Here is a 23197-nt window from a genome sequence, read left to right on the forward strand (position 1 = left end):
CAGGAATGGCCCAAAATCAATCTTTTGTAAAGGTTGTAAAAGCCAGAAACCTAATAATTGTATACATGACGATTCAAGAAGTACACAGAAGGATGATTTTTATTTATTTTTTTTTCATAAATCTAATATAAATCTGAACAGGATTATATTCCACTGTCAGTTCTTGGAAAAGAGTGGAGAACATATTTTATGAAATGACAGTGCTTTTGCTTAAATTGCAGAGGAACAAGTCCTTTCAAAAGAAGGGAACAGTCATACACAAGATGCATACATAAAAGGAGGACAGGACTCTTGGCTACTCCAGTGCTGTCTATCATGGGTATCACATTTCAAGGACAAGGACAAAGATGAAGAAAGGACATTTCTCTCAGTCACCAATGCAAATTAAACCCAAGATGGAAATAATGATACTTTAATGATTAACTGTAATTATGGTATTATGATATCATTCTGGTTGGTCAAATGAAGAAAAAGAATTTGCAAGTCTCCATACTATTCACAGGGAATAAAAGTGAATCCAGACTGAAAAAGCAGGAAAAACAGAAAGTCCCTGCTTCATAGTTTAAAAACACTGGGAGTCTTGTAAAATAAAGTCACTCTTTTTGGAAAATAGGATACTAGTTTTCTTCTAGGAGCTCCCTCATTGATTAAGACTTGAGCATGTATAAAGGAAACTGAGAACAAAATGATCCATAGATTAGGGAAGGTTTTGAATAAATATAGACCTTTTAAACATGTGTATGCCAGCAAAAATTTGGGGATACCTAAGGAGACAGTGGATAAGCTTGAGGCAAAAATGCATGCATAAATGTTTTTTAAGTTGCCAAAAAGTTGTCCAAACCCCAAAGATTTTCTGCAAAAGAATGTCAAGGGGACAAACTGAAAACCAAAAAAGGTTAGAAATTAATATGTTAATGTTGTTTGTATAATCCCATTCAAACTCATGTGAACATGATGCAATTTTCAATTTCAGGATCATGTTTTCTTTTTCAATGGCAGACATAGAACCTAATCCTCATTAACTACTCAGCAGAAGCGTGCCTGCCTGTCAGAACTGTGCAATTGTTTTGATTGATCACTAATTATATTATATGCACTATTATACACTTCTAAGATAGCAAATATATCAGTCGTCTGAGTCTTAGAAAACCCTAAAAACTATGGCTTGAGTCTTCAGAATATGTGATACTTTATGTGTCTGTATCAAAACTCCTATTGACATTTCACACAACAGAGCGTGCTCAGCACCTCAACAGCTCAGATCTTTAATGCCTCAAGACTGGAATTGAGACCATGAAGAAACAATTATGAGGCACTAATCCACGAGAGGAGTGGATTCAACTTCATCTCTCTCTGATGGTATTCCCCAAGCCACTGTTCTGCTGAATTGCTATATCCTGAAGGCCTGTGGTCCTATGTGACTGCTGCAGTGTGTACATGATTCCATTATTAAATATCATAAACTTTTTTCAAACCATAGAAAACTAACTATTTTTGTCATTAAATTCTGGCCAGTAACTGTACCATAGAGCTTCTCACTCGCTCCTCCCTGATGGGATGAGGGAGAGAATCAGAAGGGTAAAATAAGAAAACTCATGAACTGAGATAAAGACAGTTCGATAGGTAAAACAAAAGCCACACACACAATCAAAGCAAAATAAAGAATTCATTCACTGCTTCCCATCAGCAGGCAGGAGTGTAGCCATTTCAGTGAAAGCAGTTGCACGTTATGATCACTTGGGAAGACAAACACTGACTTCAACTGTTCCCCCTTCCTCCTCACAGACATTTTTTGCTGAGCATGACATCATATGGTATGGGGTAATTCTTTGGTAGGCTGGGTTCAGCTGTCCCAGCTGTGTCACCTTCCAACTGCTTCCAAACCACCCCCCTACTTGCTGGTGGGACAGTCTGACACTATGTAAGCACAGCTCAACAATAACTAAAACTTCCCTGTGTTATCTTGTCTTGTTCTGATCTAGTTAAATGAAGTCCTTACCTGATCTTACCTGATCTAGCTAAAAAGGTCCCTGAGCACTGCAGGGCTTCTGGAGTAGATGACCTTTAAAGGTGCTTTCCAATCCCACACATTGTAGGATTCCATGATTATCAAAAGTTGTTTTGGTCTCAAATCCAGAACAACACCATACAAGCTAAGATCAAGAAAATTAACTCTATCACAGCAAAAAAATAGTACATGTTGTTACAAAAGACTGTTCAATGTGATCATCCCTGAGTCTTCAGGAACAGGCCATACTGACTACTTACAAGTGTCTTATTTGTGTTCAGTTTGATCAATTCTGCAGCAGTAACATCCTTGAAGAATCTCTGGACAGTGGGATGGGCCATCCAGGATGCTGATCTTCACACCAAAGCACACAAGTAGTGCAAATCAAAGGTTCTAGCAGTTGTGCTCCTGTAGCAATGAGCCAAATGCCTTCCTGTGATACCATCTAAGAGTTCATTTCATTATCATGTCTCAAGTGGGTCTGTTGTCTCCAAACAGTACATTACCATCTATACAGATGACTCAGTACAGTCTTCATGGACCACTCTGGAAATTTACAAATGCCCTGGGTACTTGCTCAGGCTCAGCCCTGACACCCTGACACAGGTGTAATTTGTGTGCTCAGCACCACAGTAGTAATTGAATTTCCTCCTTATTATCAGTACTGTAATTCAAAGTTGAGGGATTTTCCTTCAGAGAGAAGATGGAGCTGTACAGTTTTGACTGGGAATAAAAGATCCTTTCCAGAAAAAAAAGAAACATGGGGTTTCCAGGCTCATAATATAACAGGTATTGAGGGCTCCCACAGAACTGTTAACTGTTCTCTAGCAGTTAGTGTCTTCCTCCTCTATAGCACCTGCTTCTTCTGCTCTTGCCATTTCCTTTCCCATGCTTTTCAGACTCTGTCCCTCAGTTCCTGAAGTCATGGTTCCTGTGTTTTATTCTATTCTTCCTTTCAGTTTTTTATCTCACCTACCTATTTACCTTATTTCAGTCATGTTCATTTACCAAAGTCAACAATGGTAAGAATGCATTAACACATGTAGGACAACGTATTTTGCAAATAGTTGAGCAAATGGAGTGCAGAATACCTCTTTGGCCTCTGGACCAGACAGGGTAGGCTCAAAGTGCAAAAAGAAACATCTTGAAGCTTGAATTTTTACTTCAGCTACCAGGATTTCAGGGTACTTCATATATTCTTCTGGGAGAAGGTGAAAGAACTAGAGAAAGATAAATAGTTTTATCATTTATTTCATCTGAAGATTGTCCCCATGGGGTTCCTAATCTTACTCAGTTGTCATTGTGAATCAATTTATGATGCAAGAGGGAAAGGTGTGGGTGTGAGCTTTTAAATCACTGAATATTATGTCTGACTGTGTCTGGGAGCTGCTTTGGTTCTATAGGAAAGTACTGTAGCCTCTTCAATTGACAATACAGAAATTGGCTACAGAAAGAAATGTGACATCTTTCAAGCCTGTCACCTTTAATTATAATCTTCTGAGGACTTTGCAGATAATAGTTCACATTTCTTTCATAAGAAATCACTGACTACAGGAAAGCTGTGTTAGCTTTCCAGTGCTCAAGAAAAATAAAGCTTTTGATTTCCCTTCAGAAGCTTCATCTCTTCACAGAAACATTTTCAAATGAAGAGTGTGTTGGTGTTACATACATTGCTTATAGACTGTCATTGATGACTTGAAGTGGTGGGGGGAAATACAGCCCCTATACGTTACAAGAGCTGGATTGTTAAGAAATCAAGAACAATAATGCTGCATTTTTCTGTCATTCTTTTTTTGCTTTGAGTTGCTCTTTCACTTTTCCGTAACTGCTCCAAAACTTTCTGGTCAACAGCTTAAAAGCAGCTTACTGAATTTTTTGCCATAAGCTATCCCTTTACAAGTATCAAAATATAGAAGTGCTGTTTCAGATCAAGAGTCTGTCTAGACTAAGCTCCTGTTTCTAACTGGGCAGACCCCAGAAAGAAAAGCAGGGCAGACATACTTGCCTAGAATATGCTCTTAGCCTTTTTCTATTTTCTGCTCAGGGCATTTTCTGAGCCTGATGGAGAATATCAACCCTCAAAAAATTATTTTTCTCAGCCTTTCTCCTCATGGTTCTCACTAACCCTCGGAGATATGGCTGCATTACTTTAGTTGTGCTTAAATTCACGCTTCATGATGAGGCTGTGATTAAGAAAATGGTCTCCATGGATGTATTTCTGGAGTTCTGCCATCCCTGCAAAAACCTTCACAGGGTTTTGCCAGACATGGAGGTTGGACTTCTCCTGAAATGGGAACAAGAGCAGATTTTCCATTTCCAGAGGTGATTACCCAAATGTAAGCTTTGATCTCTACTTGACAGAGCACAGGATAGATTTCTGCAAAAAAAGGTAAAAGGTTTTTACACTTGTAAAAAAAAATACAGAGGGAAACCTCCTTTCTTACTATCTGTACAGCTGATAAGTTGGGTGGTATTTAGTTTCTTTATTCTAGGCATATTTTAAAATATCTTTTTAGACAGTTCACAGAAGATACACCATTGCTTTACATGAAATGCACTGGGAATATTTTTTCAAAATAATTATTTTTACACCCATCTGTCCCCGATTCCTACAGTGATTGAGACTCTCTTAACAGTTATCTATAGCTTAATTTACTGTAATTTAGATCTGCATTGCTTTTGATGGCTTAATTACTTTCTAATTATTTTTGGCTGTGGGAGGAAGCCAGGTGAAGGCAGAAGAATGAGCTGTTATAAATTATTTGTAATCAAGTAAAGTTACAATTTCACTCCAAAATCAAGGTCTTATTTTGCTTGGAATTACCTGGAGAGTGATAATCCAAACAGAAAAGGGAAGAGGGAAAGTTGTGTTATTATTAGCCCTACTTGGACTGAAAAGTCAATTAAAGATGAATTAATTTCCTGCCTGTCAAAAGGTAAGTCCCTTTCAGAAACAATATTCCAGTCCATCCTGCCAGCCCCCAACAGACTCATGTTCTCTGTACTTTTATTTTCCCACAAATAATGGGTCCTTGTGTTGCTGCTGAGCATATTTTGTTCATGAGTAACACGAACAACAAAGAAATTGAGGTTATTTCTCCACTACAACATCAAAAGTTAGCAGCCATGAGCAGAAGTATAATAGTCTGAATTTCCATTTCTTTTCCAAGTCCTAGTTTTGGTAGGTTTCTCATATATACTTTTGTGATTGTTTTTTTTTATTTCCTCCAATGTACTAAATATGGAACTGAGCTACCTAACCTCGAGTATCTAACAGTGCTTGGCACGTCCTAGGGAATCACATTCAGTCTGTTTCAGAGCAAGGATTTTCATTCCACGTTATTCTGATTCACACCAGGTACTCCCAAGACTTCCACAGCAGCTTGCAGTTTGTTTTCATTAGAGAATTCTTCCCCACCTATCCTCTTTCTGTCCTCTCCATTCTCCAAAGTTCCCCAGCAAAAAAAAACCCAAACAAACAACTAACCCAAACAAACAACAAACCAAACAAAAAGCAACCCTCTAGATTTACATAAAACAAACTCTAAAACTTTTACATCTATGAAATATTTTAGCTTTCACAAAGCAAAATTCAACAGTAGCATTTCACCTGGTAAAACACATCTTCCTGCAGTGCTGTGCAACATGTCACACACATATTCTGGATTTATCAGTATATGAACATGTGCATCTATATATAGATTTCTAATAGATTTCCCTATTACACTGAGGGTGGTAGAAGTGTTCAAAGGCAGGTTGGATAGGGCTTGGAGCAACCTGGTCTAGTGGGAGGTGTCCCTGTCCACGGCAGGGAGGGTGGAACTAGATGATCTTTATGGTCCCTTCCAATCCAAACCATTCTGTGATTCTATCTAGAAAGATATATGACATATTTATGTGCATATACTTGTAAAATTCTTGGAAATACATGTTAATATGTGGATTTTTTTTTAAGTCTGAAAGCAAAACCAAAATCAACATAGGTTATGTGTTAGGTATCAGTGAGTGTGCACACACAAACAAACCCTTTCCAACAAATAATGCAGTATTGTGGTGCTTGGCTCATTCTAGTCGAACAACACACACACGAAAAAAAAAAGCAAAAAAAAAAAAAAAAAAAAAAAAAAGTTAAAGCTTCAGGTATCAGGCTCCAGGCCTATGGTACAGATTGAAAAAAAAAAAAAAAAAAAGAGCTGCAGGCCAAGCATTGCTGTGTCTGCCAGCTTTGACATACTGGGTGAGTGCAGAATGCATTTAGAATCACAGAATAGTTTAGGTTGGAAGGGACCTTAAAGATCATCAGATTCCAACCTCCCTGCTATTAGCAGGGACATGTCCCACTAGACCAGGCTACACAAGCCTCATCCAACCTGGATGCTTTACAGCTTTCCTGTAGCCCCTTCAGGTACTGGAAGGTGCTCTAAGGTCTCCCCAGAGCCTTCTCTCCTCCAGGCTGAACAGCCCCAACTCTCTCAGCCTGTCTCCAGAACAGAGCTGCTCCAGCCCTTGGATCATCTTCGTGGACCCTCTCTAACAGGTCCACATCTTTCCTGTGCTGAGGGCCCCAGAACTGTACACAGTATTCCAGGTGAGGTCTCACCAGAGCAGAGCAGAGGGGCAGAATCCCCTCCCTGGCCCTCCTGGCCACACTTCTTGTGATGCAGCCGAGGACAAAACTGGCTCTCTGGGCTCCAGCACACACTGGCGGCTCATGTGGAGCTTCTCATCAACTTTCACCTCCAAGTCCTTCTCCTCAGGACTGCTCTCCAGCCATTCTTCCCCCAGCCTGTATTTGTGCCTGGGGTTGTGCTGACCCAGGTGCAGGACCCTGGACTTGGCCTTGCTGAACTTCATGAGGTTGGCACTAGCTCACCTCTCCAGCCTGTCAAGGTCCCTCTGGATGGCATCCCTTCCCTCTTGGGTGTCAACCATACCACACAGCTTGGTGTCTTGAAACATCTCAAGTGCTAAAGCAAATAGGTGTAAAATATTTCTCCTTTCAAAACCAGGTAGGTAGTTGTCCTTTTGTGATTTCTACAGAAATCTCTCTTTGTCTGGCAGCTGCAGTGTAACAGTCAGAAAATTCTCTGTGCCATTCTCACAAAGCTTGAGGTTTTTGAAGTGTCAGCTGTAAAGTAAGGCTACAACAATGTGTTAGATTTTTTTTCTTCTCCCCCTTCCCCCCTTTTTTTTTTCCTATGTAGCTAAACTTTGTGGATATTCTCACAACTTCAGGACGGAAACACAAGAAAATTTTTTCTCCTGTTTTCTAATGTCATTCCTTGGAGTCTTTATTGAACTGAGCATATTTGGTATTTTGGGCTTTTTTCCCATTCTTAATGTAGATGCAGTTGGTATCTGTGAGTTGATTAATACTGAGATAGAAATTGAGTACTCCCATTGCTGGTTTTGCGTAGTATTTGGAAGATGCAATCATATTTGTAGTTTGAATTCTCATTTAAGAACAACACTTAAATCCTTCCTTCTAGGTATGTAGTAAGTTTTAAAGAAGCAAAGCAACAATGCTCAACATCTTTCTCATGAAACTTTCATATTACATTTGGCTTTGAGTTAGGTTTGAGTACCATGAAACTCTGGGTCTGTTTCACTCAATGGAAATAACCAGACTAAGGTGACAGTTTGGTTATCCCCTCTTTTCCTATGGCTCCATCCTCAGTAACAGAAGAGGAAGCAAAAAGCATAGCTAATTTTCTAGCAAATATCCAACTTCTTGAATAAATTAATATTTTGATGACAATGGTTGTCAGTATAGAATTTTTTTTTTTTGTGGGGGAAGTTTTAACTTTCAATATAAATATATTAAAATACTAAATACTTTTCAGCCAACTTTCTGTGACTTAAGGCAGTGAGAATGGATTGCAGTTTGAGAAGAAATACATTTAAGTCTCTCTGTGTTAGTGACTGGCGGAATTAACATTTTCTAAGCATGTCTAGGAAGTGTTTAAACATTCACTGCAGCCAGAAGAGCTCCAGACAATCTGGTCAGTGCATCTTAGGCAATTATTCAGTTTATCTTTAAGTAGACACCTATCTTTGATCAGCTAAATATCTATACTTCACTAGTTACAGAAACTGTGGTTTAGACTGAGTATTCCATTTCTGTTGCCTGTGCTTACATGTCTAATTTTGCTAGAGGTCGATATTGTCTTCCAGACATGAGAGAGGTGAAGCCATCAGAACCAAAAGTTCCTGGAATTCATATCAAAGGATTAAATTACCTGACTAATAACAGTTATCTCACAACGGTTGAAAACTCCCCATTTTCTAGCCATTAGGCATCAAAACAGGTCAAGGGAAGGAATGGAATATAGGATAGCACAACAATCTTACAATGCTAACCTCTGTCTTTCTCTAAGGCTAAGAGTTTTCACTTAGGTAGTAGTAATTTTTTGAAAAAAAATAATATATTGCTACGTCTGAGTTTACAGTGAGCATTAAAAAAAAATAATAATGAAAATAATGCAGATTAACATGGAATGTTCATACTTGAGAATTATTAAAAAAAAAAATAAAATAAAAAAATAGGTAATATTTGTGTATCTCAACTTCAACACTTGATGTTGGCTGTCTCAGCATCAAAAGTGTACTACCAGTGAGATCAGTAACTCAAAAAATGTATTCACAATTACGTTTACTCAGGGAATGAATATTAACAGAAGGAAATCTAAAATGGATCCAGCAAATGGACCACAGCACCTTGACTGGTGGCCACAGCTTTAAAATGTCTCCAAAGAAAAGCCTGTATGGAGGATCTAATGATAATCATTGAAGATAAGGGATGCTGGATGATTGCAGATGTATTATTGTAATTCTGAAACCTGCTGTCAGAAAGGCAACAGTAACCAGAAGTAATGAAGCATTTGGTACTGTTTAAAAGCAGAGAAAACTGGGAATTTCTGCTAAGAGAGTTATGGGCATTATCAAAATATCAACAGTCCAGCTATCTTATAGATAAAGTGGTAACACAGCAATCACAGGCAAGACAAAACACCTCACAGAAAGCCAGAATAACAGCAGAGAGCTCGGAGACAAGCTGCTAGCTAAACTTTGTTTTGGGCCTCATTTAAACCCCCAGGGAAGACTGCCTAATTTGTGTGACTAAATTTCCTGAGCTAAACAGTAAGGAATTACGTTGCTTTATAGAAATAACAGGCTTCTCTGGAGGGTAAGACACAACGACCAAGTTACACCTTCCTAAGAAATATTGCTAGAGAACCTCTATTGGCTACATTTTAACTGTGTAATCCTGTGATGTGGTATTGCCACTGGCAGTGACAGGTCATAAGGTTTTTAGTGAGTTTGCAAGGCCTCAGGACTGAGGCCTGTCTGTCTTGCTCTGTCTGAACCTTTCTTGACCTGAATGTTGCTTTGTTTCACTTGCTTTATCTGTGACAGCGATTTCTTTAATTAACCAGGTTCCTATAATTAATTTGATTTACTTTTGTTTATTATGAGTCAAAGCAAACATCATTTTATATAGGTGACAATAAGAAGCAGTTATGCAGAATGCATTGGTTATGACTAGCACAATGATGCTGTGCAGAGCAATGCAGGCCTTGTAAAATAGCAGAGGCCTTCAGAAGTGGAGACAAGGGATGCAGAAGAGGGAAGACGTGGGGTGATAAGGGGTGGGGAAAGGATTTGTCACTGGAGACCTCACAGATCTCATTAGTCAGTTAAAGAAATGCAGCCATGAAGCTGGACAAAGCTGATTTTAGGGATAACAAATAATACAGAAATAGTTTCTAACATACTTGGTGCTGCTCATAATATGGTGCTGTTCAAACATAATTGCAACTATTCAAGATGGACCGTAACTGGGTAACATATTTTCCTCACCCATTAGGAACTCAGCAGAACATTTCAAACTTTTTTTTTCTATCAACATTGCATTTATACTCCCTATTGAGCCCTGTGTAAGTACCAAGGAATGGTTAGCAGATAGAGGACTAAAATTGTACCAGTGAGAAAGGTGTTGTTTGAGTAGATTGCAAAAGGAGTTAAAAAGCTTTGAGGGATTTTCCTTAAGAGGATTTTGAGCATTTCATTAGCCATGGGACAGTGTGAAGATCTTGGCAGCCTTGGATGTACAAGTAAGTGAGAAGAGTCCAATCCATTTGACATTTAGACATAAACTGAAGTGTTAAAGTTATGAGTCTGGCTGTTTTAAATGTCATCAGAGAGAGAAGTCTGCCTCCAGAGAGATCTTATATCTAAATTATTTTCAAAGCATCTCTGTCCTTGCATGCACTGTAAGCAAGGCCTAAGATAACAAAAAAGTGCAACTCCTTAAATGGAAATGTTGGATGAAATTAATTCAGGTGTAAGGATGGTTATCAGGTTCAGTCCTGGTAAATTAAGGCTATGAGGATATCAGCAGTGTTCAATGTGGTGGATTAGGTGCTAAAGTCATTACAGAGGTTGAAGCTTTAGCAGCATGTGCAAAATAAGTGAGAGTGTGACTTTCTAGGGCATAACTTCTAATATGATTGAACTCCATGCACATTACAGGCTGATACAATGAAGTTGACTTCAATTTGACCAGTATGTGCCTGTCTCTCTGTATGGTATTAATCTACCTCTTGGGCTCTGGTCATTCTGTACCCTGAGTCTTCTTGTATACTGTGCTGGTCCACATCCTGCCTATTTAGAGCACCGATTAATCATGTGGATGAACTATCATAGAATCATAGAATGTGTGGGGTTGGAAGGAACCTTTAAAGGTCATCTAGTCCAGTCACTCCTGCAGTGAGCAGGGACCTTTTTGACCAGATCAGGTTGCTCAGAGCCTGGCCGAGTCTGATCTTGGACGGTTCCAGGGATGGGGCCTCTACCACATCTCTGGGCAACCTGTTCCAGTGCTCCACCACCCTAATTACAAAGAACTTCTTCCCAATCTCTAATCTAAATCTACCCTGCTCTTGTTTAAGACCATCACCCCTCATCCTATCAATACATACCCTTGTAAAAAGTCTCTCCCCAGCTTTCCTGTTGGCTCTCTTCAGATACTGGAAACCTGCTATAAAGTCTCACCAGAGCCTTCTGCTCTCCAGGCTAAACAATCCCAGCTCTCAGGCTGTCTTTGTAGCAGAGGTGTTCCAGCCCTCTGGCTGGATGATTTTTGTGGCCTTTCTCTGGACTTGTTCAAACATGTCCGTGTCCCTCTTCTGTTGAGTACTCCAGAGCTGGGCACAGTACTCCAGCTGGGATCTTATGAGAATAGCATCATCTGCATGGGGCTGAATCACCTCCCTTGACCTGCTGGCCACACTTCTTTTGATGCAGCCCAGGATGCAAATGTCCCTCTGGGCAGTGAGTGCACATTGTTTGCTCATGACCCAGTACAAGACTCAGATCTTTAAATGTCTTAGGAATGTTGGAAAATCTTTTTTATTGCTTGTTAAAGTATATCTCAGTACTTTGATTCTCTCTCTAACACCCTCCCTTTACTAGTTGCAATCATCAGATCTTGGGAAATACATTATTTAGCTCATTTTCACCCCACTGAGGAACTAAATCAATAGAAGAAAAAAAAAAATTAAAATGAAGTAAGAATATGGGGATGGAATTCCTGTTTGTCTGAGAAACTTTCATTTATCATTTTTCCCTCTATGTTTTCAAAAGATGTTGTATACGTATCACAACAGAGATTTATTGTAACTTGAATCACATAATCTGATTTTTTCATGCCCTTACCAGAGACAGTCCTACAAAGGCTCTGAATGTGAACAATGATCTATGGATGTATTCAGAGTGCTGAGATTTCCTAAACCACTGATTAATGTTGGCTTCAGGCCGTTCATTGTACATCCTCTACTGTGGCACAAGCACTATATTCTGAACTCCAGAACAACATTGTAAATGTACAATCATAATAGCACTTGGTATGATAACACTGGAGGGATTTGCTGGCTGTAATTAATTCCAATTTATTTTAATGGAATCACGATGCAGGTAAAAATAATAGGAATAGATTAGTCTAGAATTTCAAACTAAAACATGCTTTTGAAATATTAGCTTCAGTCAACAACCACAAGTGCTCACCTTATACCAGAGGAACAGCTTAGAGAGCTTGTGGTTTACTATACAAGAAAGGAAAGAATGAAATTATATTTTGCCCCGTATTACACATAGGATTAAGGCATGTAGGACAAAATAAAATAATGCACAAGTTTGAGAATCATTGGGGTTTTAACTGTATTAAATTAAAAGCACTACAAACTTCTTTTAATCTAGATCTCATTCCACTGCAAAGGTCTTGCTCAGGATATCATATCAGACTGAAATGCAGCTGAGAGGTTGTTTAATCCTTGCAGAGAGATAGCATAAAAATAACAATAACAACCATGTGAATATGTTTGCTGAAGTAGAAAATTATGGTTTTAGAAATTTATAGGAAGTATGAAAAAGGATTTAAGCTCCCTCTTATTTATTTTTTTTTTCACTAAATCAAAGTCATTTTACCTTAGTAAAAAATATACAAGGATAACTATTAATCTTGAATCTCTGGATGACTTGGAGCAATTCCAGATTTCATCATTCCTAACTCTGATCAGATTGGATGTATTTCATTGTAGAGGTAAACTGTGATCATTAACACATTTTTAAAAAGAAAGAAGAGAAATAAACATTAGCTGCATCCTTCTATTTAGTTGTACATAATCTACCATAGTGAGATCATGCTTTTGAAATAATTTTATGCCAACCATTTTTTGGTAACTCTATATTACAATAATCATTTGGCTTAAAAACACAGTTATCCCACCGCCTTACACAGACTGTAGACAGAAACAGAGATGAAGGTTAGAAAAGGAACTTCCTCCTAATCATGGTTTTCACATAAATGTGACAGAATTCCAAGCAGCAAGCTTAACTTAGAATCACAGTATCATAGAATCCTTAAGGTTGGAAAAGACCTTCAAGATCACCAAGTCCAACCACCAGCCCTACAACCCCTAACCGTTACCCATCTCCTGAAACACCATGTCTACCTTTTTATTTTGACACCTCCAGTGATGGTGCCTCCACCACCTCCCTGGTCAGCCTGTTCCAATGCCTCACAACTCTTTCAGTGTAGAATTTTTTCCTAGTATCCAATCTGAACTTCTCCTGGGGCAACATGACCCCTTTTCCTGTTAGTTACTATGAAGAAGAGGCCAATACCAACCTCACTACAACCTTCTTTCAGGTAGTTGTAGAGAGCAATGAGATCTCTCCTCAGTCTCTTCTTCTTCAGGCTGAACAGCCCCAACTCCCTCAGCCTCTCTTCATAAGACCTGTTCTCCAGACCCCTAATCAGCTTAGTTGTCCTTCTCTGCACTCTCTCCAGCACCTCAATGTCCTTCCTACCCTGCAGTGCCCAAAACTGCACCCAGCGCTCGAGGTGCTGCCTCACCAAGGCTGAATGAAGGGGTAAGATCACCTCCCTGGTCCTGCTCGTCCCACTATTCCTGATGCAGGCCAGGATTCCCACACTTCACCAAACAGGTCTCTCTGTTTTTTTATATACATTTGGGGGAATGAGCAGTGAGGTGAAAATATAAGTAGTGAGCAAACACTGACACCTCTCAAGCAGAAGTGCCTCAGCTCAGCTTAAAGCTGGGTACAATTCCTCATGTCAACTGTCAGTAGCATCAACACAGAGAAGGAAATGTTGTTTTGAGGACAAGAAAAATCTTCATTTTTCTTCATATATGAAGGCTGGGTAGTATCTTTATATTCTACAGGTACACAGACTAAGGGAGAGCTCTTTCCATCCAGGTATCTTCTCATCCATAGTGTGAGTGACACACAGGAGCCCTGAGTGCAGCTTGTTACTGTTTCCTCCCTGTGACACTACAAATGAAGACACGTAGCACAAGAAAAATCACTGCAGATGCCTGAGCCATGAGAAATCAATTTCATTAATAATGGGAAAATTCTGCAAAGCTTTCTGCTTCACCTAGTTTTAAATGGGTTTGTTTTCCATAGTTCATTGCATTTCCTACTGTATCCAAGTTGACAATTTTATAGAGTTGGGGGGGGAATGTTTTTGTTTGGTTGGTTTTTGTCAACATAGATCTTTTCAAATACCATGTTCTTCAGAGAAATCAAACTGTTTTCAGAAACCACAAAATACTTGATAAAGCTTTCACCCTTCATCTAACTGTGTAACTGTTAAAACATCATTAAAACTACAGCAGGAAGCATGGTGAAAAAGGAAAAATCAGAGCCATTATTATTAATGAAAAATGTCAATTTTTGAAAAAGAGCACCTTTTCTAACAAAATCTTGCTTGCATGAAAATATTGATGTTGGTTCTTCCCATTCTTTTTGTACAGTGTTTTTTATTGCTCACTTCATGTATTATAAATTATTAATTGCATTAAGCACAGAATAATAAAAAATAATTATCTAAATATCCTTTTGCTTTAGAAGAAGACATTGCTATCAGGACAAGAAGCAATTTAGTTCTCCCTTTTACATTTAGCAATGCTTTCTTAAAAAAAAAAAAAAAAAAAAGAAAAATAATTATGCTATAAGGTTTCCTGTTAATTGAGTAATCAAGGGTTTATTGTCATAACAGTTTTCTCATGTTTAAATTTTTAACTTAACAGCTTACATTATTGCAGTCTGGCCTATACAAACACGTCACAGTCTTATCTCCATCTGTGACTAGTAGGTTTTATTTCTGGTATTGAAGATGGTTTTTCTCTGTTCCTTGAATCAGGTAACTTTTAGTTTGTTTTATTTCTGTTGATACCCTCTTATACTCAATTTCCTTTCCAATCCAAATGATCATTTTTACAGCCTGGTCCCTTAACAGTCTCTGCTTCTGCCAGTTTGTTATTTTCCAGTGTTTTAAAGTGGACAGGTTCTGTTCTCAGTTCTACATTGCTTCAACAAAAGGAAGCTCCATTAACACTAAACATGCAAACCTAGGATAGAACTGATCAGATAGAAAGTAACTCTGTTTATATGGTGTACTGACATCTTGGTTTTTGTCTAAATTCTATTTGAAATAAGGATGTGATGTAGTCCTTTTTGGACTGTACTACAATGTTCTTTACCAAAAGAGTGGTTGAACACTCGAACAGGCTGCCCAGGGAGGTGGTGGAGTCACCATCCCTGGAAGTGTTCAAAAGAAATATAGATGTGATGCTTAGGGACATAATTTAAGAACTGCATGGGTAGATTAGGTCATGGTTGGCGGATTTAGTTTATGGTTGGACTTGATCTTTCATGTCCTTTCCAACCAGGATGATTCTGTGATTATGTTATTAGAGGGGAAGAACTTGATTGTAACCAAAACAAATTTTTTTTTCCGTAAAGTAGTACTAAACAAAAGTAACAAAATTAGACTATTAAATCCACCTTCTCCTTGCTGTCTTTCCTCCTTTCTGTGTGCCTCATGCCTCCCTGAGTTCTGCTCCTACAGCCACTTGCTGGGCTGCCACATGAAGCACATTCCGAGAACTAAGCTGGGTTAAACAAGAGTGTCATGGGGAGAAAAGACAGATAATCACAAAGGTCACTAACAAGCCCAGCTGCAGCAGTGGGGAGAGATGGAATGAGAGGATTCAGTAGGAATGAATAGTGAGTTTAAGAAATTCAGTGGACAGAGGACAAAGACCTCCTGAAGACTATTGAAAATGAGTACACTGAGAGCCAGTGCTTTCCAGGCTACAGTGGGCTTTGGTCTTGACAAGAAGTTGCTAGATGTTACTGTAGATTTTTAATTTTTTTCCTATTGTTTAGTGAGAAATGAGAGAAGATGAGTGCTTCAGGGTTTTATCTATAATTTCTGTTAAATACAGAGCAGCAGTTTGTTAATGTTTCTAACTGACACAATGAGATAGGTCGTGATGGAAATTTCTTCATGAGTTTTGAAAAGATCCTCACAGTATTTGCCTGTGTTTTCATTTATTTATTTTTTTTCTTTTTACTGCTGTTCTGGTTTATCTGAATGTCTCTAAAAATCTGGGTTTATATCCATACTTTTTGTAAATGGAAACAGAATATGTCCTGCACACAAATGATGCAAAATATTTTCCTAATGCTGCAAAGAGTCAGAAACAAGAATCTGGAAGTATGAACTACCCTAGTAGTTTTCACAGACAATATCTAATATCCAGGCTTTAGGGATAATTGTATTCTCCATTGGTTTTCTCATCAAAGAAAAGAGGGAAGGAAAAAGGTAGGTTTTATTGTAAATCATGGTGTGCACTTCCCAAGATGGAAGTCAGTTCTAGTATAAAGATAAATAAAATTTAGAAGACCAATTCTATAAATGAGAGTTTGTACTGATTAGGATGGAGACAATAACCAACCAAATATACATGGCATATGCTACCAATCCTAAGAAAAGCTGGAGTGAGGCAGAAGTTCAAATGGAGCCAACTCAGCATAATATTTCAGGCAGTGGTATTTATACCAACTTGTTTACAACTTACAGCGCAACAGAATTACCTAATCTCCATCTGCCCATGTCAGAAACAGAACATCAGAAATAGCAGAGTACCAGACATGCAAACCATTTTTACTGGCATCCGTATGTCATTCTTGAATGAGAAAGCATTGAAAGTGCAGAACACACACATATCCCAGTGCTCCTACAGAGAAAACACACACCAAAAAAGGCCTGCTTATCACATTTTAAAATTACAATAAAAAAATGTCAAAGTTTAATTAGACCCAAGCATTGCATTTTTCTACCAACTATGGACAGATTTGTAAAATATTCATTCTTATAGGCAGAGGAGATAAAATATATATGCAAAACAACAATATGTCTCAGCAGAGGAAGAAAGGCTGTTCTTGGAGCAACACCTTGTCAAAGGAAATAGGCAAAGTATTTAAAACAAGCCAATTTTGAGACAGAAGTATGTTTGATCTTGTTTTCCTGATTGACATTCTACTTTTTTTACAAACTTAGGGGATGCTTCTCTACCTACATCTAGGAAATTTAAATAGATCTACATTTCACTTACATAAGGTCTCTTTGCACTGTGCTGTCACTGATGGGACATTACGTGGATATAAACATAATTTATAATGCTTATAAAATAGATACCAACATCGTGTTCATATATGTGGAGTATCCTGGTCTTAGCAATTCCATCTTTTTTTCAGTGAAGGTTAAAGTTTAATTACCAAAGCCATTCAATTGTTTAAATTGAACTCAAGTCAAGAAAACAAAATTAATCAGCAATTACAACTTAGCTCTGCTTCCTGTATAGTGTTCTAGACCAAAGACTTACTTGGAGACTAAATAATCCCCTGTTTAGAAAGAAAGTAGATTTCCAGCTTCAGCATATGAATATGTAAATTAATTTATTCTGAGACTATGTCTCTCTTTCATCATGAGATAAAATATCCAACAGTAAAATAATTTGTAAGCATGATAACAATAAAAACAACAACTACAATAGCTATTACAAAACCTTTCAACCACTAAGAATTATATAGGTGGTTATACTTCTACTCAAAAGTTGCATTAATTAAAATGGCTTTATACTGGACAAAGGGGGGAAAGACAATTAAACAGAAAACATTAAAAAAATAAACAAAAAAAAGTTCTATCCTGTCCCAGACTCAGTTCTGAGGTTTGGAAGAGAAGTTAGGGAAGTATCACATGTATCTTCCCAGTTACTACACTCAATTACCTACTCACATACTACAATTTTTGCAGAAGAATGAACAATGGTGTCCTGGGTTGAGCCAGGAGGAAGCCAATTTTCTTTTCACTGACTTTTTTTTTCTTTTTTTCTTTGATGAGCTCTCTTTTACCTGGGTGGGAGGTTGAGGGGATCAAGAGCACTATTGTCATTAGTCTAATCACCAATCCTCAGCCAAAATGTACTGCAATTTTGCAGAAGACTGAATACTGGACTAAATAAACCTTTGCTCTGATTGTAGTCAGAAGTGCTGACCACTCTTACTGTAGGTAGACCACACAATTGGTGAAGGAATTGGCATCCCTCTGTTAGCTTTACATGCAGGGCAATTTGGATCAACTCCAAAAAAAAATTAAAAAAATAAAAAAATAAACCTCTAAAAAGGGTAGTGGCAAAATTTAGGTGTTTAAGATTCAAACTTCTGTTTCTAGCAGCTCCACAGTCCTCTCCTGCTAAAACGTGAAGGCACGTGAAGTTAATTGCCACATGAAGCTGCTGGGATTTCTATGATCCATAAGATAAGAGTTCCTCCATGGAAGTGCCTCAGTTTTCCCAGGATGGAGCAGCTGGGTGTGTGGCACTCACCTCAGTCTGTGCAGGCTGCAAAAACGAGAGGTAGGACTCAGGAGAGACTGATGACTTCCAGCACAGGCACTTACATCTGAACTGGTTGTCTATTGCTCCCATTATCATCAGTGGAGACCTGATCAATTCAGTTAATGGAATTCAGGATGTAATTCCTCTGAACAAATGTAGGCATCTGTTTAGGATGAGATAATTCACACCCTTAATTCCGTTGTCTATACTACTTAATCTTCCTTGACAAGAGAGAGAACCAAAAGTAACTTCCTGAAATGCACACAGCACCCACGTTTGGTCAGATGAAACCTGGCATAAAGAATGCTTCCTGAAGGACTCTATTAAAATGTTTCAAAAATGGTAGACATCTAACCCAGCCTGATCACTAAACATCTGCTCTCTTTTCATTTCATAAAGGCAGAGAAAGAGGACTTTCCTCTATGTTGTTTTCTCTGCAGTGTGGTGGATGAAGAGATGACACTTGAGACATTGGGAGAAATAACACTATGTAGCTATTGACAACAGACTGGCCATATGAAAATCTGAGGTCAGGCCACTCCCAAAGAAGTAATGCCTTTTGTTCTGACTTTTCCCAAGGAAACATTACACCCTTGGAATAGGGCTAAATAATTTTTAAGGGTTTTACCACAGAGCTGCCTTTAGAAAATCAGGCCAGCATCACTTCCTACAGGCTAACTCGCATTGTAGTGTCTATTGCCATGGCATAAAAAGGATGAAGATATTCCTAAGTAATTATATAATGTAAGGAGCTCTGAGATGGACTGGTCCAAAGATCTGAAGTACCACATCATGTCTGGCAAGTGGATGGTCAAACTCTTAGCTCAAATGCTTCAGCACCTTCTGCCACAATGTGGCAGTTTTAATCTATATTTGTGCTGTCATGACACTTGTACTGATCCGTACCCAATATCCCTTGAGGCTTGTGCAGACTGCACTGCCTCATAATCTGATAACAATTCAGAGTTCAGCTGAGCATATTGAAAAATCATGGTCACATTTCCTTTAGGCCATGCAGTCTTATTGTATATGTATACCAGAAAAATAATTTAATCTGTTTTCATCTCTCCACCCCCATTCCTCACCTCCTCCCCAAACCCACGCTATTTTGTAATTAATTCATGAGATAGTAAAAGAAATTGGAAGACAGTATTTTTAATTTGCCATATTCATTCTCCTTTAATATGTCTATATTTTGAGAACCAGAAAGACTTAGGAAGTGGATACCAATTATTGTTATATTCGTTAAGGCTGAAATATAAAACAAAAAATGAGAAAAAAAAAGGAACTCAGCTATGACTAGCTGTAGAGTGACATAAATATCACTCAGTATTTAACCAGAGCTCATGTTGTCTGTTGTAAAAATCCAATAAACCTCCCTCTTTAGAGGCAAGTTATTTACAGTGTTTTTCCTCCCTTAGGGGATACATTTACAAGCTCAATGCCAATAATTCTAGGCAGGAAACATTGTGATTACATCTGAAAATAGTGTTCGGCAAAAGATAAATTAGTTGTCCCCTTTGCTGGCAGATAACTCTATTTGTGTTCCCATAGCTATTGTTTTAGTTAAAAAGTAATTTTTATCAGTTTATCAGGGGTTAGAGGAATACTGTGTCATATAGACACAGAATAACTGTGACTGGAAGGGATCTCTGGATGTCCTATGATTCAATCTACATCTCAAAGCCAGTGTAGTTTCAAAGTTAGATCCACATAGATCCAAAAATTAGAGTTTCAGGGGTTCTAAGCATCTGTCAAAGACCTGTAACTGTCATCAGGTCAAATTCCAGCTTTCATGTGTGTAACATGATTTTTCTGTTTGCTATTTAATCATCCTTCACCATAGATGTGGAGAACTGATTGTAGGGGGCAGTGCTACTGCCAAGGTGTGGGAAACCCCATACGTCTACTGCAGTGTCCCAGTGATTTTGAGTTACCAGATTTGTTTCTAGAATGTGTTTCTGATTTGTACTTAGCAAAAGAAAAATCTTGTATTACAACTCCTAAACAACAGCCTGTAAGAGCATGGAATACAGAGTGAATACTGGACAGAGTTTGGAGGGAACTTTTCTCTATTTAATTTGGGTTTGATATCATTCTTAGCATGCAAAGTTTAAGGAAGAGATAATTTTGCTCAAAGATGCCTCTGAACAAAATGGTCTGTTTTACTCACACTCCTAATGAGAAACACACATCTAGGCAGCCTGAGAATCATTGGAGACCAACTACATGATTTCAGGTGCACTTGGCAATAAACTTGGTATGAAAGCACACTGTGAGTATTTTGAAGTCACACAGGAGCTGAATGTCACGTCTCCTTTTGTAGGTCCTGATGTAGCATAGTCATTCCCAAAATGCAGGTAGGTTGTGATTAAAACAGATATCAGAATAATGGGATATGAGAGTATCTTGAGTTTATATGGCAAGGTTTTGGTACTGGTGGTGGTGAGGGATTCTGTGAGAAAAGACAGTTCCCATGCTGGACCAGCTGTTCCAGCCAGCTCCAAAATGGACTCACCACTGGCCATAGCCTAATTAATCAGCAAAACTGGTGGTGCCTCTGAGACAACCTATTTTAAAAAGAGTGAAAAACACTCTGTAGCAGCTGTGAGAGACAGAAGTGAGAAAAAAATGCAAGACAAACAACTGCTGTTCTGTTGAGGAGGAGTAGTGAGAGAGAGGCTAGGTGGGCATCTCACGGCCAGCCAAGGTCACACCCATCACACAGACTCTGAAATAAACTTCAAGAACAGACAGTGGCCCACTGGTATAGATTAACATGAAACTGTTCCTGCTGCCTGTCTTCAGAATCAGTCCCTTACTGACCTCTACTAATATGACAAAAACATCATGAAATCACAGTCCCTGTGAAGCCTCCATCAGCAGTCCTGTCATCTCAGCTGGTACCAGGTAGTGTGATGTTGAAGGCCACCATCCCTAGCTGTTGAATACCAGCCCCATAGTTTAGATACAGGAAACAGTGACATGCAGGATTTAAACTGATTCTGATATGATAGCAAAATAAGTTAATACAAAAAAAACACTGAAATTGGGTTTGGTTGGGATAAATTGAAAAAATTGCATATGGGACACTAATGGAGTTTTCCTCAGCCTTTCCACTTTCCTGGAAGCCAGGAATACTGAAGAAACCTAAAATTTCAAGAAATTACTTTCTTTCATGTACAAAGACAAGTCCTGTTCAAATATTGTGTAAAATTTTTGCTCAGTTCCTTTTTTAAGTCTTAGTTCCTCATACTTATGGTGATGGTATACATGCCAGAAGGAATAAAAAGAAATAATTTAGAAATGTGTGGGAATTACCTACAAGCATACAAAGGAGGTACCTGTTATGTGTGATCACGTAGTAAAAACCCAATACCCTTCAACACCTTGGTCACCTAAAAATACTTTACTCACAGGACTAATCTTCCTGATTTACACAAGGTCACAGCATGAACAAGAAAAACAAAGAGGAACTTTTGTAGGATGGGGCCCTCAAGTGACCCTGGTGATTGCTTTCTCCTTTGGCAGTAAACTTTTGTGAAAATAAATTGCCAAGTCTACAAATTGTCCCTGTACTGTTCCACTGTTTACGGATCATTTACAACACTCTTGTGAGCACCTTGCTAAAAGTATGTTGAAATATCAAAATGGACATTATTTGTGTAATGAGGTTTGGGGTCTAATAGCTTCATTCACACATGAGGAATTGCAGACTTTCCTGATAGGCATATATTAAACAAAATTGTTGGCAACTTCTGCTTGAGGGGAGAAAACCCATTGTGTTAGTGCTCTGGCCTGAGATTAAATAGGGTTTGTGTCAGAGCAGCTTTTCTTTGTAGCAGGAAAAGCAGCACATTTTTACTACATCACTTTTGTTAGGGTGATGACTGAAGTGGGAAATAATCCATGCTGTTGTCAAAAAGAAGAAAAGGGTTGGAAGAAATGTTTCAAGAACATAGGAGCTTAACTGCTGCATGTTTGAACTTAGGCTCAATTTCTATCTTTATTAATGTTCTTACAGTAGCATATGGGTGCCCAGGAGAATTTTCTGCAATCCAGTCTTTTCCATCTCCTTAGCAGTCAAAGAAATTCCAGTCTTAGGCCAACTGTGCCACCAATGGGATGAGCAAAGGTATCTCTTCCAGGTGCAGCAAGCCATTTACTTGTCTTTATTATAAACCCTTTCACTATGTCTATTCTATTTAATTAATTAGCTTGAAGGAATGCTCATGGTTCTGAAGCTTCATTCCACCTACAGTAAAATTGTGATTAACTTTGGCATGGTTTAAAACTGGGCTAGCCTGTGTATTTTAGGCCTTTGTACAAGCTTGAGATCATTCACAATAGGGAGTGTGGATGTGGCTCTTCTGATTTGGAGGCTAGGAGACTTTAAAAGGACAGAGACCATTCTGTTTCACTCAAATTTAGTGCCAGAGGAAAATTCTGTCCATATTTATTTTAGATCACTGTCTGATGGCTTTCTGTTCCAGTTTACCACATAACCTCTTATTACTGGTGCTTGTCATCATACTTTAAGAGACTATTGACCTGATTCAGTTGTCCACCCCAGGATATCTACTGTAATTGGAAACACTTGCATGGCTTCCACTTTCCAAAAGGGCATAGGTTCTATATTATATTTTCCAGTCCCATATGAAGGCTTATGAAGCTTTAGACATCTCAAATGGTGCTAGATCCCTTTGTGTAGAGAACTGAATTTCAACTCTGGTGACAATTCATGAACTTAATTGACTATAATGGACTTTTACAGTTTTATTTACATCTTAAACATACAAAGCTATTATGATCTGAATTGCTCTGGTTTATTTTCCTCCAGCTCTGATGCCACTGCAGAATTACACAAGTCCTATCACATACCTCCCTACCTTGTTAAGTCTCAAATATATATGAC

This window comes from Chaetura pelagica, unplaced genomic scaffold, assembly GCF_000747805.2.
Source record: "Chaetura pelagica isolate M959 unplaced genomic scaffold, ChaPel_1.0 scaffold200, whole genome shotgun sequence".
In the NCBI taxonomy this organism is placed as follows: domain Eukaryota; kingdom Metazoa; phylum Chordata; class Aves; order Apodiformes; family Apodidae; genus Chaetura; species Chaetura pelagica.